A 12,515-nucleotide genomic window follows, 5' to 3' on the forward strand; every position below is an offset into this window, starting at 1 on the left:
TATATATATATTTAAATCACTAAATCCCAGGCTATCACACCTTCACTTCTGCCAGACTGTAGTTGAATAACTATTATTTTAATTTGGATGCATATTATTATTTTTTCCATTATTTCAAATTCCCATTTGATTCTTCTAATTTATGCTTCAGTGTAGATCAATTGTTATTCAGTCTGTCTGGTTACCACAGTACTGCGGCTGGGGAAGCAGTGGCAAAACACTATATCCCTGGGGTCTAGAAGAAATCAGTCGACAGTGGATATCATTTTAAAATGTAAATTTTCCCATCCATATTTATTTATTCTCCAGAACACTGGTCTCCATTCCTGGTCCCAAACAGCCACAATCCTGTACATTTTGTAGATCACCCTAAATCACCATGGTTAAAGGAACATAGTTATTGATTGAAGAAAATCATGTTAAAATCAAAGGAATTCTGAGCTTTGAGGACTGAGGGGTATTCAGGTGTTTACTTAAATTACTCATTCAATTAAATTACTCATTACTCCTGCTTAGTTGATCAAATTGATGATTTAAATGGTGATCTGTCAAGCCTGCTGGATTGGGGCTCATCCAGACTACGCTTTAGTGTGTGTATGTGTTTTAATAATCTGGGCTCAGTTCAATTCAGTTGTGCTAATCTGGGGTCAATTAAACATATTTGTGAAGCCCCAGATAACAAAAGCGTGCAGTTGCAGAGAGTGAGGAAAATAAAACAGCTTCCATTTTACACTGTGAGCAAACTCCATCTTATGGGTTTTCAGACAATGTATTCATACTCAGCACAGGTGAGCTCTGTTCATGTAGAGCAACATTCGAGCATGTTTAATAGGAGAGTTTAATTGTTAATTTATAAAAACTGAACAAATCTGAGCAATTGATGAATTTATTCATTTTTTTATTTAGAAATTGGCATTTAAATTCCTGGAAGGCTCTGGTGGGACATATTGACATTGCAAATGATCTCTAAATACCATGATTGGACAAAATACCTTTTAATTAAGCAGTGGACATTTTTATGTATTTTGTAAAGGATGATTTAATGGTGGCTAACTCAATCTTTTGTAACAAACTTTTTTATACAGTTACCAATGCAAATAACTCAAACATGAGTCTACATTATGTGAGAGAACAATGTTGAATTGGGCCCTAGGGTAAGGGTTGGGATTTTGATATCAGAGTTTAAAATATGAGCATTCCATCCATTTGATAAAGTGTCTTAATTGATTGAAACAAAAGGTGTCAAGTTTTATTTTAAAATAACAGATAAATAGTATATATCTGAAGGAGAAATATACTCGGATTAGTAAACTACAATGTGGCTGTGTGTACAACAGCCTGACCCACCACTCATCCATCATCAGGAAACTTGATCAAAGCAGTCTGAGGGTCAGTTCGAAATCAGGTAGTGAGAAATCATCCACTCTGGTGTTCTAGCTCTTGAACTCCAATCGAATTCTCATTGATCATGATTACTTATTTCCATATACTGATTGCTCCCTGAGCCCAGAAACAAATTAGAGTACGCATTTGATATTGAAAAATCTGATCTTAGGGACATAATTGCAGCTCTTTTGCAGAAAGTGTCTGCTGCACAGAAGAAATAAAAAATGAAAACAGAAAAGTGACAATGATAATGTATGAGCTTTGAGTTGCTGGCAAAGCATGTGCAATTCGGAGGTGCAGTGGTGCAGTTAAAGAGAAGATTAATATGTCAGGCAGGAGTAATACCTCCATGAACACGCGCCTGGGTGTCTGCAGTGCTGGGCAGCTGTAGTCGGCGGGCTGGCTGGCTCTGTTCTGACAAGCTCCTCGATTGGAACTGATTTCACTGCTGATGAGGATGGATGTCTTCAGACTGAGCAGCCGATATTTTGCTGTCATCCCTCTGTGCTAGCTCTCCCTTTACTTCTCCACTGTGCTACCATTCTCCCCAGCCTTTGGATAATTTCCCTCTTCTCTTCTCATTTATTGTTTGTTTCATTTTCTTTTCTTGCGATTTCATTAATCTTTCACGAGACTTTTCAAATAATGGCCTGTGATCTGTTTCTACAACTGACTGAATAGTGCTATAGCTAGAATAGAAGTTTAAAGGGGCACTAGCGTGGTTCCTAAAAGGATGGCTATCTTTCAAGTCGAGAATGCTACCCAAAGGGCCAGGGGTTAAGCCAGTTACGAAGGAACCTCAGACAAAACATTTGACTCTCAAGGCTGCCGAGAGGTCAGTCCACGTGTCATACAAGTAGCCCTTCCTATTTCCTGTTTGTATATATTGCCCTGTGTGGACTGATTCTTTCTCTTTGCCATTTCTTTTGGACCTCAACCTGACATGAGAAAGACCTTTCCTAATTATTTTTATTCTTAGTTTACATATTACTGTAATTAAAATTGTTATTAATACTGTTCACAATATTATTACTTTGCGATTGTACTGACTGTTTCCTCCAGTTATTCTTTCAGTTTACTTCTGATTTTACTTTGGTGAAATAAAGTTATTACTGGATATATATGTATATTATTATATATATCTACAGTTGCATATATACATAACTTGTAGTGTATATTGTATGGTTGCTGTGATATATTTTCCGTTCAGGGCTTCTTTCAACAGCTATAAACAAATGGGAAGCACAAGAATAAGTCTCCTTTTAGTGCTACAGGAAGCCTCTGTTATTGTGTGTTGGTTGGTGCAGAGCTTACAGTGTTGAGACATCCCACTGGTCTCACCAAACCCCTTGTGGAGGCATCTCAGTTGGTGCTACTTCTGGAGGAGAAGTATACCAACATGTGGTAGATGTGCATTATACTTGTCAGCCCTTTTGGATCAACCTACTTATGTGAGTCTCTCAAATGAAGATCATAAAGTCCAAGTACAGATCTATTATGATAGATGACCACCTAGCGGCCTGCCTGAGGCTTGCAACCAGCTGCTACTGCTGCCCTGACTACGAGAACATGCCTCCTCTCAATGCCAGCGGCCACACTAGGGTGGGAAATGAATTTATTTTACATTTTCCAATATGGAAAGCATATTATTGGTCCACTGTATTATGAAAGTGGAGACCTTTCACTTGATGTGTGGGTATCAACTGGGTGTCATAGTGATAGGCCCACACTCAGTGCTGAGTTTCAGTTTCACACATTTTGTTTCAGGACTGGGCATTTCCTAACTGGGACTGGCAGATCTCATCAGGCTGGCAATTGAAAATGTAGATCTCATGTAAAAAACAATTACTTTGGGCACCCCTGCTATGTAAAGAATATAACTCTGATTTTTGATTAGAGATTAATCTAATACTGTAGTTTTTTTCTTTAACCCCTTTACATCTCATATAAGTGGACATATATTTTGTAAGTCGCCCTGGATAAGGGCATCTGATAAGAAAGAAAGAAATTAATTAATTAATAATAATAATAATAATAATAATAATAATAATAATAATAATAATCCTGTAGGGGGAAAAAAAAATATCTTAATTATTTTCCTTCAGTGTCCCAGACCACAATAGGTCAAACAGTCCATCTCAAGTCCAATCTTTGTGGTGGTCTAGAACTTCTCTCTAAGCTGGTACAGTATCCTGCATCAAGACCTTCACTGGACACCCGTGTATTTGGCGGATGAGATGACATAGGAGACTCACCTGTGACAGGCTGTATTGTCACATGAAGATGCATCCATTTCCAACATGTACATTGTCTTTCAATAACTGTTGTTTCACAATAACAAAATGTCTCTTCAAAGTGTTGAGTAGGTTGTATAAATCAAGGGAAAGAAATACAATTTAAATGCATCAGAATTTCACAAGAATATGTGAAAAAGTCTTAGGGGTGTGAATGCCTCCTATAGTCATTGTTTATATACCATTCACCTACCCTGGGGGACAGGGAGGGACAATGCATCTCTGGGCAGTACATATATAGTGATATCCTATTGGGCTGAGAGGCAGGGAGACCGCCTGGAGATAGCTGGGGGGAAGTACCTGACCCACCCTCTTCCCCATGAATGGCTCCATACCTTTGTCAAGCAGGAAGCATCAGGTCTCCTGGTGTGAAGTAGGAGGATCACCCAAGAGTATGATTGTGAATGAGAGAGAAACACAGGGAGAGATAGAATCAGCGAGAGAAGATTGTGTATGGTAATGAACTTTGCTACTGAAATTGATTAGAGCTTTTGATTTCAGATTTGGACTGGTTGCTGAGAGTGTTTGTTGTGTGTGGAAAGGGGGAAATGGCGGGGAAGAGCGCAAAATGTTAAAAAAGCATCTGTTGTTTTGGGTTATCTTTCAGTACTGCACATGCAAACCAATTACACACAAAGAAAAGGGAATCTGTTTTATTAATAATATAATCTGCTTAAAAATAGATAAAGGGATCACTTTAACTAAAATGAAGAGATTAAAAAGGCAAAAACATGGACCACATTATTCTCTCTCTCTTTTTGTATACCTCTTTATTGTTATCTGTCAAATTGTCTTGAATTGTCAGAACTAATGATTCAAACTGAGTCTCGAGCTGGTTATGACAGAATCGACTGGACTGGAGTCACTACTCCGCTTTGACTGGACTCGACTCGAGTCCCAATTTGGTGTCAGAACACAGGTTTATTATGTGTGGTTTTTCTTATTGGAGTTGTTAAACCCCTTTTGGAGTGTTTTCTTTTATCACGATGTTTTGATTGTTTTATTATATTGTTATTACTCACATGTGTTTTCTTTTATGTCTGATTATTTGCACGCATTAATTTTGTTCCTGTGCATTACACTAATTGGACACTCCTTCACCTGACCTGATGATGCCCTGCTCTCTCCACATGCTTTACCCTGAGCTGTTCCCTCTTCAGTGTTGATCAGAGATGCCCTTCTATAAAAGCTCAAGTAAATCACATATCATCAGACGCAGCATTTCCTTAAGCAGACGTGTTTGGGATAGATAGCAGGAGACAGCAGCTCAAAAAATAAGGGGACAGAATAAAAGCACTGGAAAGAAGAAGCTTTTGCTGTGCAGAGAAATGAGTGTTGCATACTTTGGGGTTTGAACTGATCTCTAGTTTAGAGATAAGAAACAAGGAAATGAAGACTGGACTCAGGAGAATTAAGAGTTTAGTTCATTGATTAATACTATATTGCTTTGTTTCTGCTGTTTACCTGCCTCCACCTTCTAGCCTGGTTCAATAAGTAAAGAGACCTTTCTGCATCCAGTGGAGCGGTCGGGATTGGAAAAGAGAAGAGTTGTGGAGCAGCGCCACCCGGTGGAACCAGGAGTAGCTTCATGTCTGTCTGCAGATCACCCCGTAGATGAGACTGGTGGAGCTGCCAATGGACTGAGAACTGAAGCATTTTCGCACTTTGCTGTGCTTTGTATATTTGTTGCTGCTATTTTTCTCACAGGATTAACATATTTTTTGTGATTTTCGTTAGATTCCTTTTTAGCAGTTAGGTTAAGGTTTTAGCTAGTCTTATTAGCCCAGTCTTTTAATAAAGACTTTAGGTTTAGCCAGTTCCCCTTTTTCCTTGGGGGATTGTTCAATGGCAGACTTCTTGCCCTGCTATGCAATTACTTTGTCCTGGAATTGAGATATGAGAAATAAAACTAACCCCTTTTACTTACCTGTGCTCTTGGTGTATATCCTGGGATCCTGAAGGTTGGCTTGAGTTCCTCTACTCTTCTCTGGAGTGGCATAGTCAGTTTATTTGGTTGTTTGTTATTGGCCACCCTTGACACCTCTCTGACACTCTGTAGGTCTAAACTGTGTTACAACGTAAGTGTATCACGTTCCTCACAAAACGTTAACTCTGGTTTAAATTCAGTACACATACAATGTAGTGCATTTTCTACAAGATGCATATTATTGATTTATTATTATTATTTATTTTTTTAATTAAAATTGCACTTTCCCTAATAGCTCTGTACAAACAATGACCCAAGGACAGCACTAATCTTCACAAGAGGATGCTGAATTCACGTGTATCTTGTTCTGATGGACAGCCCAGTCGAGACAACAAGGTAGTCCTAGTTCTCCTATAAAGGACACATGGGTGTGTTCTTTTAGCACACAAGTTGCACTTCCTGCCTTTGACTTTTCACAGGTGTTAACAAAGTCTGAATAGATGAAAAACAGAAGATATGGAGAGAACAAAAGCTCCACCACCCCTAAGTCACAACTAATCCTTCTACTACTACACCACCTCAAATTTATTATGGTGAGGAGGGGGCCCCACCACAACCCCTTGCCCTGTACAGGCTCAGTTGAAGTCTCCACACACACACCACAGACACCAGGTAAGGTACGATAATCATTTATTTATCCTTCTCTAATAAAAGTTCAAAAATAAGAAATACCATTAGAGTGCAGGGCATGAAGTCTGCTGCTCACACAAGGAACAATGGAGGGGATTTAATTATCTAATCTAAAGTACGAACTGTTAGAATTGCCTTTAATTAAAATGAGCAATAAAAGGACATAAACTCCTAACCTAATCAATTTTAATTTGTATAGCACCCTTCACAAGGTGGCCACAGAGCACTTTACAGAGTGATAAACAGACAACAATAAAATAAGTAAATAAACAGATAAACAAATAAATAAACCTTTAACAATTGTTACAATAATATAACATTAACCCTTAGGCATGGAGGAGAGAAAAACAGAAACCCCTATGGATGGCAGATTGTTGTAGGAGAAAATAAATCTCAGGCTGTGGTCTTCCCTCTAGTGGGGGGCCCTCGCTGGCCCTCGGGGGGGGGGGGGTTGCAACATCAACAGCCCTTGGGTGGGGATGACTCCAGCCCTCAGGGTGCGGGTGCCCTGTTAGCCTTCTATGGTGGGGTGCCTTGTCAGCCCTCAGGGGTGGGTGGTGCACCGTCAGCCTATTGGGGCTATTGTTGGAAGACAAAAAGAGAAAATTGTGCTTAGCTACTGATGAGATGACAGAAAACATTGTGCATGGCATATCCATGGCACACCGGCAGCACTACAGGAAATGGTGGCTAGAAAAACAGAGACTAAAAAGATGAGTCTTCAGCCATGATTTAAAGGATCTCTTATATAGGCTGGAAGATCATTCCAGAGTTTTGGGGCCCTATGACTAAGTGCTATGCTTGTGTATTTTAGGAACCACTAAGTAAATAAAGAAGATATCTTATAGCTTGTATCTGCTTGTATTGCAATTATTATTTTTTCCATAGCACTAGTTTATATTTGTTATTGGTTTCTCACCTGTGCACAAACATCCCACTGAAATGTACATCTGATCAGTGTGTCTGTCAGCTGATCATTAGTGTGTTTTGTCTCTGCACTCTATTTTTAGTGTGGTAGTTCACACACACAGGGTAATTACATGGAGCATTATGTCTCTTTCAGAGGAAGAGATGGGGTTTATTAATAATGCTGGCTTAATTGATTTTCTGTGGTCTCCCATCCTCATACACAAAATGATCAGAACAAAAGCAAGCAGGTTATAGACACAGCTGAAAGGATATCATGGTATTAATCGATGAAGGGAATATTTTGTTTGTATATTTCAGGAGACAAACTGTTTTTAGTTAATATATTTATGTGATTTAATTGTTTTTCTTACATATATCCTTGTGATTAGAGATCAATAGAGTTGCAGTAATAAATACAGGTAACCTCCACATTAATTCAGTTCAATCTGCTCGAATCTTTACTATTACATGCTAGGAATCAGTGTTAAATTAACTTTTATCATTAATAAATATTATCATGGAGGGCTGTCAGTCATAACTCACCACATTGACCAGATGGGTTGGTGAGTACGACCTTTTAGTTTAGACGTGTTATTCAGGTGTTTTATGGCTTCATGAACTGTTTAATCTGAAGATCAAATGGTACTTGACCTTGTATATACATCTAGGTATAACCGTTTCTCAGCTTCATCTTATATAGCCATACAGTCAACTGATAATTACCAGTTGCAGAAGGCTTTTTTAACCCCTGGGATCTCATCGAAGGGAGGGGAAACACAAGTGTGGGTGGATGAAAACATATCAAGAGAAGGACCTCACAGATGGGAAGATGAAATCAGAAGCTTTCCTGGTGAAGATGATGACTAAATGAGTTCAGTTTATGGAGCTCCTGAGTGGTATATCCAATATACATCCACGAGATGTGACTTGGGTGAAAATTAAGCACTGAATTATTTATTTTTAATTAATTGTTAATCGTTATGTGTTGGCACTGCCACTCTTTTCACTTTATATTATGTTCCTTGATTTTCCTTACTTTTTAAAATAATTTGCTTCGGATATGTTCATGTGTGTGTATTTCCTTCAGTAATCACTTTATTATTTAATTATTTGTTATTGTTTATCTATCACTGCTCACCTAACCACTGCCCCAGGGTTTTAAATAGCCGTCTGCAGGAAGATAGTGGATGGAGGTGGTTTGCTTCACATGGATGCTGCAGAGGGTTAAAGCTATACGCATTAATAGAAAGAGGGACTCTTGCTGCTGCTTGCGATTTAAAAGCAGGATAACTCTACTGGAACGTGCAGTTAGAGTTTAGTATTAAGAAGATTTGAATCACATTTAACCCCCCTTTATGCGAAAGACTGTTTTATATTAGGAATAGTCAAGTCAAGTCAAGAAATGGCCACATAATGACAACAAGGAATTCTTTAATTAAACAATGAGAGATGTTTTATGGATTCTCTTGACGTTTTCTTTGTTTTGCGGTCTTCTCTTCAGTCAAGTTATACAGAGCCGATCCAAAACCCATTACCTTCAAAGAGAAAAGAGAAGTTAATAGAGTAAGAAAAACACTTCTCAGCAGATCATCCGATTCTCCACTGCAGGTCCTGAAGCCAGTAGCCTGTAGAGACAAAAGCAAAGCAGTGCAGTGAAGGAGGAACATGTAAACTGTGGTGAAATTATTATTGCGTGAATGGAAAATATCTGAAAAGAAATCTAGCCATAGCTAAATGGTGTCCTGCTCCTCAGACCTGCTGCTCTTGGATTTCCCGGAGGTTTGTCTGTGTTTCTGCTGTTGGACTTTCCTGGACGAGGCTCCCCCTGCTGGGCCACAGGTGACTCTCTGTGGAGAAGAACAAGACAAGGTTGTGACACAGCCAGAGTGTAGAACAGAGGTCCTCAACCTCCTCTAAAACTGAGGTGGCAAAGTTGGACTACCTGTGCCATCCTATAGACTGGATGAGCTAGTCAAGAATACAGCCCATGCCATTGTCCGCTCTCCCCGGGAATTTCATGGGGTGCTGTGCAATTAGCTCAGTGTCAACCACGCCATTATATTTTCAATACAGTAATCCCTTGCTAACCATGGGGGTTAGATTCCTAAAAAAAAACATTTGGCAAGACTAAAAGCCTACGGGAAAAATGGGTTTAGGTTCCACGGCCACGGTTTACACTAATTTGTTAGCATAACTAAGCATCATATACATTAATAAACATGAGAAATATGTACCTGTATGAACAAAAATGTCTAGTGAACAAAAAGTCTTTAACTTTGTGGATTTTATATTTATTTTGTGCCGTGAAAACTCCAAACCGCATTAGGGAAACCCACAGTTGGCAAGGGTTTACTGTATGCATTTCATTTTTTATCCACACATTTTTTTAAGATACACTCACCTAAAGGATTATTAGGAACACCATACTAATACTGTGTTTGACCCCCTTTCGCCTTCAGAACTGCCTTAATTCTACGTGGCATTGATTCAACAAGGTGCTGAAAGCATTCTTTAGAAATGTTGGCCCAAATTGATAAGGTAGCATCTTGCAGTTGATGGAGATTTGTGGGATCCACATCCAGGGCACGAAGCTCCCGTTCCACCACATCCCAAAGATGCTCTATTGGGTTGAGATCTGGTGACTGTGGGGGCCAGTTTAGTACAGTGAACTCATTGTCATGTTCAAGAAACCAATTTGAAATGATTCGACCTTTGTGACATGGTGCATTATCCTGCTGGAAGTAGCCATCAGGGGATGGGTACATGGTGGTCATAAAGGGATGGACATGGTCAGAAACAATGCTCAGGTAGGCCGTGGCATTTAAACAATGCCCAATTGGCACTAAGGGGCCTAAAGTGTGCCAAGAAAACATCCCCCACACCATTACACCACCACCACCAGCCTGCACAGTGGTAACAAGGCATGATGGATCCATGTTCTCATTCTGTTTACGCCAAATTCTGACTCGACCATCTGAATGTCTCAACAGAAATCGAGACTCATCAGACCAGGCAACATTTTTCCAGTCTTCAACTGTCCAATTTTGGTGAGCTTGTGCAAATTGTAGCCTCTTTTTCCTATTTGTAGTGGAGATGAGTGGTACCCGGTGGGGTCTTCTGCTGTTGTAGCCCATCCGCCTCAAGGTTGTACGTGTTGTGGCTTCACAAATGCTTTGCTGCATACCTCGGTTGTAACGAGTGGTTATTTCAGTCAAAGTTGCTCTTCTATCAGCTTGAATCAGTCGGCCAATTCTTCTCTGACCTCTAGCATCAACAAGGCATTTTCGCCCACAGGACTGCCGCATACTGGATGTTTTTCCCTTTTCACACCATTCTTTGTAAACCCTAGAAATGGTTGTGTGTAAGAATCCCAGTAACTGAGTAGATTGTGAAATACTCAGACCAGCCCGTCTGGCACCAACAACCATGCCACGCTCAAAATTGCTTAAATCACCTTTCTTTCCCATTCAGACATTCAGTTTGGAGTTCAGGAGATTGTCTTGACCAGGACCACACCCCTAAATGCATTGAAGCAACTGCCATGTGATTGGTTGATTAGATAATTGCATTAATGAGAAATTGAACAGGTGTTCCTAATAATCCTTTAGGTGAGTGTATATTCATAATATACTCTCATGATCTATTTTTAGAGGTCTTTTCCATATGGAGAGTTTAAGTATGATAAGGAAGGACTGACACAGCTTTTACTTCTAGTACCCAGCCAGCCACAGCAGTCAAATCATCCACCGTGAGTAGAAGATATGTCTTATGATACTTATACTGTTAAGAGGAGAATGCTTGTAAAAGTGTGTCAGATATGAATAAATATAAATATGATATGAATAAATTAGCAATGATAATAGACACTAAGGGAAATAACTACTGGTATGTGCTGTGTATTTTGTTTTAATGTCCCTAAATTGATGAATGTTCTGGCTTCATTTATTCTGCAGATTGTCTGTTATGTTTATTTCAAAGTTAATAATATGCATTTAAAATATATATATATATATATATATACACTCACCTAAAGGATTATTAGGAACACCATACTAATACTGTGTTTGACCCCCTTTCGCCTTCAGAACTGCCTTAATTCTACGTGGCATTGATTCAACAAGGTGCTGAAAGCATTCTTTAGAAATGTTGGCCCATATTGATAGGATAGCATCTTGCAGTTGATGGAGATTTGTGGGATGCACATCCAGGGCACGAAGCTCCCGTTCCACCACATCCCAAAGATGCTCTATTGGGTTGATCTGGTGACTGTGGGGGCCAGTTTAGTACAGTGAACTCATTGTCATGTTCAAGAAACCAATTTGAAATGATTCCACCTTTGTGACATGGTGCATTATCCTGCTGGAAGTAGCCATCAGAGGATGGGTACATGGTGGTCATAAAGGGATGGACATGGTCAGAAACAATGCTCAGGTAGGCCGTGGCATTTAAACGATGCCCAATTGGCACTAAGGGGCCTAAAGTGTGCCAAGAAAACATCCCCCACACCATTACACCACCACCACCAGCCTGCACAGTGGTAACAAGGCATGATGGATCCATGTTCTCATTCTGTTTACGCCAAATTCTGACTCTACCATCTGAATGTCTCAACAGAAATCGAGACTCATCAGACCAGGCAACATTTTTCCAGTCTTCAACTGTCCAATTTTGGTGAGCTTGTGCAAATTGTAGCCTCTTTTTCCTATTTGTAGTGGAGATGAGTGGTACCCGGTGGGGTCTTCTGCTGTTGTAGCCCATCCGCCTCAAGGTTGTACGTGTTGTGGCTTCACAAATGCTTTGCTGCATACCTCGGTTGTAACGAGTGGTTATTTCAGTCAAAGTTACTCTTCTATCAGCTTGAATCAGTCGGCCCATTCTCCTCTGACCTCTAGCATCAACAAGGCATTTTCGCCCACAGGACTGCCGCATACTGGATGTTTTTCCCTTTTCACACCATTCTTTGTAAACCCTAGAAATGGTTGTGCGTGAAAATCCCAGTAACTGAGCAGATTGTGAAATACTCAGACCGGCCCGTCTGGCACCAACAACCATGCCACGCTCAAAATTGCTTAAATCACCTTTCTTTCCCATTCAGACATTCAGTTTGGAGTTCAGGAGATTGTCTTGACCAGGACCACACCCCTAAATGCATTGAAGCAACTGCCATGTGATTGGTTGGTTAGATAATTGCATTAATGAGAAATTGAACAGGTGTTCCTAATAATCCTTTAGGTGAGTGTATGTATATATATATATATATATATATATATTGTTGTTTTCCCCTGGTATTTATGCTTACATTTTTGGGG

The sequence above is a fragment of the Amia ocellicauda genome, chromosome 9 (assembly GCF_036373705.1).
Source record: "Amia ocellicauda isolate fAmiCal2 chromosome 9, fAmiCal2.hap1, whole genome shotgun sequence".
Lineage (NCBI taxonomy): Eukaryota > Metazoa > Chordata > Actinopteri > Amiiformes > Amiidae > Amia > Amia ocellicauda.